The following is a 6,645-nucleotide window of genomic DNA, read 5'->3' as shown; positions in this document are numbered from 1 at the left end:
GTTCCTGGCCATACACACCATGAAGTTCACTACAGAAAAGGGTTAATTCTGACCTCCCTATCCCTACAAAAGCTTTTTGTCTGCCCTGTGCACTGGCTGGGGAACAGTTTCCATCAAAGCCTGTCACATGAACACCATAAACCAGGGAGGGTGTGGAAACCCACAGGCTGTTGGGAGGGGACTGGTGCTGCAGTGGTGTAGTTAACATCTGTGACACGAGGCAATGTCCCTCGATGGAAGAGAAATGCAAGCTGATGTGAAGCCTGCCTGAACCTGCTTCCCCTGTAGCCATGGTCCTCGAGCACCACGCAGCCCAAGCCTGCAGTGGAGTTCATCCAACCTTTGGTCTCTCTTTATGTGGTCTTTAACAGCCCCATGGGAGGGGTGCAAGGTGCTGGGTGTGAGGGTGAAAAATGTGCTCCTGTGGTCAGCTGTTTACTCCTACATGTCCCAAAAGCTTCCTTATGTTTTTTTTTTGCATGAATACACTTGCTCCATTCTAAATGAGGGCTTTGTGGTGCAGCCTGTTGTTATTTGTGAAGAGTTCTGGGAACCTCTGCACCTCTGTGGTTTGTGACTGCAGTGGAAGGTGACAGGTGAAGCACCTTGGGGCAAATGCAGCCCAGGTTGAACAGCCTTCCCTATCCCTTCAGAAAACATTATGTGATTTGTGGGGACAAAGCTGGGGACTTCCCGTGCTGATGAAATAGAAATGAAAGGGAGCATACGGCTGGGTTGTTTCTGACCAGGTCCTTCCTGCTGCCTTTACCTTGTCTCCTTGGTTAATCAGGCTCCTCCTTGCCTTTCCAAGGCTGTCACAAGGTCATGTTCACAGTCTGAGGGGCTCTGCATGAGCAGTGCAGCAGGACAGGCCATAAATCACTGAGAGCTGTGGGGCTGCTGGGCCCCACTCACATCCTGCTCAGCCAGTGCCACGTGGCAATGCTCTCGGTCCGGGATCCTTCCGGAGGGACTGATGCTCAGCAGCTTCCCTGGGCTCCCTGGGAACATCCCAGCCAACGTTCCACCTTCTCTAACCCTTTTAGCATCGCTTTAGACATACAGTCTTTGATGTGACTGCAGCTGTTGGCAGACTGGAGTCTGCCTGGAGGGCAACGAGCTGCCCACAAGCACCGTTCCTTCAGGATCTGCCAGCACAGCCCCAGAGCAAACAGGGTAGGGCTGGGGCAGACCAAATCCAGACATTTATTCACTCCCAGGAGCGTTGCACCTTTATCTGCAGAGTTTTCCTGCACCTGAATGCTCCTTCCCTCTAACACCTCTCTCGGGGTACTGGGAGAGGATGGGATACACATACACAGTCTGGGATGTGCTGTGCATTAATGATGCAGAACATGGGTATGGAATCTCATAGTGGACACAGGAGATCTTTCAGGCCTGTTCTGGGAGAAAGACATCTGGAAGGGGGAGCTCATGGAACACTGTTCTATGGGGGATATAAACCAAACCCCAAACACCCAAACCAGGTCAATACTGCTGGTGGGCTGACAGAAACAACTGCCCCCAGCAGTATGTCCTCCAGGCTGTGACAGGAGGTGAGCACGGTGTGTCTTCATGACCCAGTGCATTGAAAGCTGCCCCTAGTTGAGGTGGTTTGATGCCAGTTTCCTATCTTCACTTCATGTGGTTATTTCTGGCCAAGGGAAGGTTAAGCAGCCTTCAGTGGGTGTTTGGTCTGTCAATAACTATAATTAAGCTTTTGTGGTTGTCTTTCAAACTCTGGAATCTATAATTTTCAGCATGGTCCCCTCCTAGAATTGCTGGAGGGAGAGGGTGGTCTTTGGACTAAGAGAAAATAAATATTTAAAAATCCAAGCTATAAACCAAGATGCAGATCTCTACCATTCACAAATACTGTAATTCTGTGATCTTGGAGGGAAATGGAAAGCCTGGCATTTCTTCTTATCTTTCAGACACTCTGGGGAAAGTTTTACCCAGAAACTAGTTTATTCCTGTTGTTTAGCAATGAGATGTCAGGGGGTGGGGGGGAAAGAAAAGACAAAACCAGCTCAGGATGAAGGAGTGGAGAGTACAGAGAAACTTTATTTCCTCACAATGTCCCTTTGACCGTGAAGGTAGGACAGGCCTGTTTTGCAATACTTACCAAGTGTTGTCAGGGGAGGCTCTGTGGGTTTGTGGGGACAGATTTGTGAGTTCTCCTTGTTTTGCAGCTCACTGTGATCCAAATAGGATAAGTGAGTGATGCTTTGATTGATTTTTATTCTGCTCCCCCCCCAGGTAGGGGCTATAAGTGCAGAGATCACAGGGAATGTGAGCATGAAGCCATCACTTTCAGAATTACATCTTTATGTATCTGAGGCTTTCTGTGTGTCCAGGCAAAACCCACATGGGTAGATGGGTGGGTGATGAACTAGGGATCACTTTAATAACTGCCAAGTGCTTTTAGGATGCTGTGATGAAAGGCACATTAGAGGCATCAAAGTGGGTTTGGTACTGATGAGTTGTTCATCGTGTGTTTGATGGGGATGGCTGGTTTGGGTGTTTTCTCTGTGTTATTTGGAGGAAAGCAAAGGTGAGAGCCACATTACCCACATCAATATCTAGCTGAAGCAGCCTTAGCCATTTGCCAGTCAGGCTGTCAGGTGCACTAACAGCAGCAGTACAAACAGTGTACGTGCTCCAAGCCTGGGGCATAGCCACCGACAAGAATATTAACAAAGTAGTGTTGCTTATTCAGGACTTTGAAGATGTAAAATATTAAAGAGTCTCATTTGTTCCATTCTGCTGATTAGTGCAAGTCTTGCAGTGAGTTTTGGTCTGACTGGTGTGCCAAGTATGGGGTTTGGTGGGAAAAGAGCCACAGTCAGAGCTGTTTGGAGAAGAGCATCTCAAGATACTCTGAGCAATGGAATGAGATTCAAAGTTGTTATTTTTAATCTAAACAAGAAATAGCTTAATGTGAGCCCAAAAGAAATGCCAGAGAAAAACAATATGAGAGAAGAAAGTGTTCATGCTGGCTGTGTAGGGAGATGACACTGACATAAATTTCATTTACATACAAAGCAAATGTTGAAGCATGGTGAGTTTGCCAGTGGAAAAGTTTGCTGTTGACACACAAATGAGATGTTCCATATGAAGAGGGCTTTTACTGTTTTCTGAGAAATGGGATAGTAAACAGAGGTTCTTCCTTGGGTTTTGGAGCGTAGAACCTGACCCTGGACTAACCCTCATCGATGACAAAGCTCTCCTTTGATCCCACACACTTTGGGGAAGAGGGAAATGGGAAGCAGGCTTAAAACGATCTTGATTTGGTCTGTAAAATGGCTCCTCTGTAGTGATACCACTGGATGCTGCACATGAAGACTTACATCCTCAGCCACACTTGTGAAATGTTTAAGGGCCAAATTCTCTGTGCTGTTCCACAAACACCAATTTCTGCTGAACTCACACATCACAGACTCACCAAGGTTGGAAGACATCTCAAAGATCACCAAGTCCAACCTGTCCACAGACCTCATGGCTAAACCATGGCACCAAGTGCCACGTCCAGTCCCTTCTTCAACACTTCCAGGGATGGTGATTCCACCACCTCCCTGGGCAGCACATTCCAATGGCTAACAACTCTCTCTGGGAAGAACTTTCTCCTCACTTCAAGCCTAAACTTCCCCTGGCACAGCTTGAGACTGTGTCCTCTTGTTCTGGTGCTGCTTGCCTGGGAGAAGAGACCAACCCCCTCCTGGCTACAGCCTCCCTTCAGGTAGTTGTAGACAGCAATAAGGTCTGCCCTGAACCTCTTCTTCTCCAGGCTAAACAATTCCAGCTCCCTCAGCCTCTCCTCATAGGGCTTGTGCTCGAGGCCTCTCCCCAGCCTCAGTGCAACTCTGTTGCTGTAAGTGTGAGCAGTGGGAATGCAGCATTTTCACTATATTCACTAACATTTATTCTTTGGATTTGTGTCTGGTTGGTTGGTTTGGTTTTTGGGGTTTTTTTCTGAAAGCATGGAGAGGATGCTATCGAGTGCTGGCAGCATTCAAGTGTTTACAAATCTGCTCCCAGGTCTCTAGATGGTAAACAGGGGATGCCCATCTGCAGTTTGTGGCACTACCAGTTGATATCCAGAACATGACTGGCAGGCTAAGTCCTCCCACACCATGTTAGGAAGGCTGATATGCTGCCTGCTCTGGAGTAGTTAGTCGAGGAAAGACTTTTTCTGGCAGCTTAGTGACTTTCTCTTCTGTAAAAAGAGGTGTCTTGTATAAAAGGATTTGGAGTTCTTTATTTAAAACAATAACAATAGGACTAAATATTTCATTATGTTGGATTGAACAATGGATACTTTGGGTAGCAAAATCCTAACTAAAATAAAGGCTTTCCTGATGAACGGTGTGGAGAGGCCGATCGCACTGCACACATAATGCTCTGCTTGGCTGCCATGGGGTAGCTCTCACGGGAAACTCAAGCATTGCAGAGCTGAGTGGGATTCAGTCCAGGTGTGTAGTTCAGGGGATTTGCCTTTGGCAGGGGGAAACTACCTTCAACAGGCATGGTGATGGGATCAGAGTCCCTGATGCATTGATTATTGCTTTTGTAAAGGGATTTGTGAATCACACGGAACAGACAAGCCCAAGGGCCTTAATGTGGGTGGAAGGAGAAGGCCAGCAAAGCAGTTTGTGACAGAGGTGAAGAGCAAATCTGTTACTGGTAGTTCTTTCCTTTCCAAAGGAGCTGTGCACCAGAAGCGCTGGAGATAGCTGTGGGTCTCTAAGAGCCAAGAGGCTTGGTGAAACCATGTTCTGGAAGCCTGAGAAGTGAGTACGAGTCTTTCTGTTGGGCCTGACCGACTTTGGCCAGAATCTCCATGCTGGGAAGGCTAGAACAGCGCTGATAAAATTGTTTATACTGTATCTAACTTGGTGGAATATTAACTGCTTCCTGCTCAGCAAGTTTGGCCCCAGCTGGGCTGAGCCAAGAGCATCCCAAGAGGGTGTTTAGTGGGAATGGAGATGGTCCATCCCTGACAAAGCTGAGTCTTGTGTCCATCAGATCCAGTCATGAGTCTAGCAGCATGCAAGAGCTCCTGAGCTTTTGGTCCTTAATGAGAGGTCCCACTGTGAAGTTGCTTTGATGCACTCTGCACAGTATAGCTTGTGCCAAACAGAAAGGGACCTGGGGTGCTGATTGGCAACCGACTAAACATGAGCCAGCAGTGTGCCCAGGTGGTTAAGAAGGCCAATGGCATCCTGGCATGCATCAAGAACAGTGTGGCCAGCAGGAGCAGGGAAGTCATTGTGCCCCTGTACTCTGCACTGGTTAGGCCACACCTTGAGTCCTGTGTCCAGTTCTGGGCCCCTCAGTTTAAGAAGGACATTGAGACACTTGAACGTGTCCAGAGAAGGGCAACGAGGCTGGAGAGAGGCCTTGAGCACAACCCTGTGAGGGGAGGCTGAGGGAGCTGGGGTTGTTTAGCCTGGAGAAGAGGAGGCTCAGGGGAGAACTTATTGCTGTCTACAACTACCTGAAGGGAGGTTGTAGCCAGGAGGGAGTTGGTCTCTTCTCCCAGGGAACCATCAGCAGAACAAGAGGACACAGTCTCAAGCTGCACCAGGGGAAGGTTAGGCTTGAGGTGAGGAGAAAGTTCTTCCCAGAGAGAGTTGTTAGCCATCAGAATGTGCTGCCCAGGGAGGTGGTGGAGTTGCCATCCCTGGAGGTGTTGAAGAGGGGACTGGACGTGGCATTTGGTGCCCTGGTTTATTCATGAGGTCTGTGGTGACAGGTTGGACTCGATGATCTTTGAGGTCTTTTCCAACCTTGGTGATTCTGTTTTGATCACTTCATTTTATTTCCCTCTTCTTTGGGGAGGTGGGGATTTCTTTCACCAGCAGATGTCTAAAGATTGACTTGATTTATTTTGGGAGGGGGCTTCTTTTTTTTTTTCTTTCCTTTTTTTAAATTAGGAGAACAGACAGAACTTGGTTTCTTATTAGTTCTTACCCAAACATGAGCAAATACAGTCTTTCTGCTGTGGCTCCAGCTTGGAGAGCTTTACCAAATACTATTGCTGTTGAAGTGGGGAGAGAGTGCAAGTGTGCAGATATGAAGAGGTGTGTTTACTGGAAGGGGGGCAAAAAAAGGCTAATAGCTTTGAAGCAGACTTGGATACTCTTGGTTAGCACAGACTGAGTCTGTCAGAAGAGGCCTTCTCTGCTGTGTTTCTGCTTTATGTGTTAACAATTCAGGCAAAGTATGAAGAAATCGAGCATTGTTCTGCACTAAAGTGGCACAGATTCTGTTTCAGACGGTGCAGATAAAGCCCCAGGAATTGTCTGCAGCACTCCAGAAGATGCATTTGAACTGCATGTTTAATCAGCAGGGTTGTTTTTTCACACAGGGCTTTACAGCCAGATAAAATGGAATGATCTCTAATGAACTGTGCATCTGGATGATGGCAGGTTGTGGTGAATAGAAAAGCTGGTTGGGAAATAGATTTACACTCTCTCCTGCAGCAGAGGCTGCTGCCAGCTGCATAGTAAAGTAATAACAGTTCACTGGCAGCACTCAATGTCTGGAGGTCTTAAACCTCTTTACACATAAGATGATCTATATCACAAGCTTCTCTCTAGAGATGAGAAAATAATGGCACAAAAGCAATGGTTTAAGTTGCTT

This window comes from Dryobates pubescens, chromosome 29 (genome assembly GCF_014839835.1).
Source record: "Dryobates pubescens isolate bDryPub1 chromosome 29, bDryPub1.pri, whole genome shotgun sequence".
NCBI classification, from domain to species: domain Eukaryota; kingdom Metazoa; phylum Chordata; class Aves; order Piciformes; family Picidae; genus Dryobates; species Dryobates pubescens.
The sequence above is the reverse complement of the archived record's forward strand: the minus strand, read 5'-3'. Positions refer to the sequence as shown.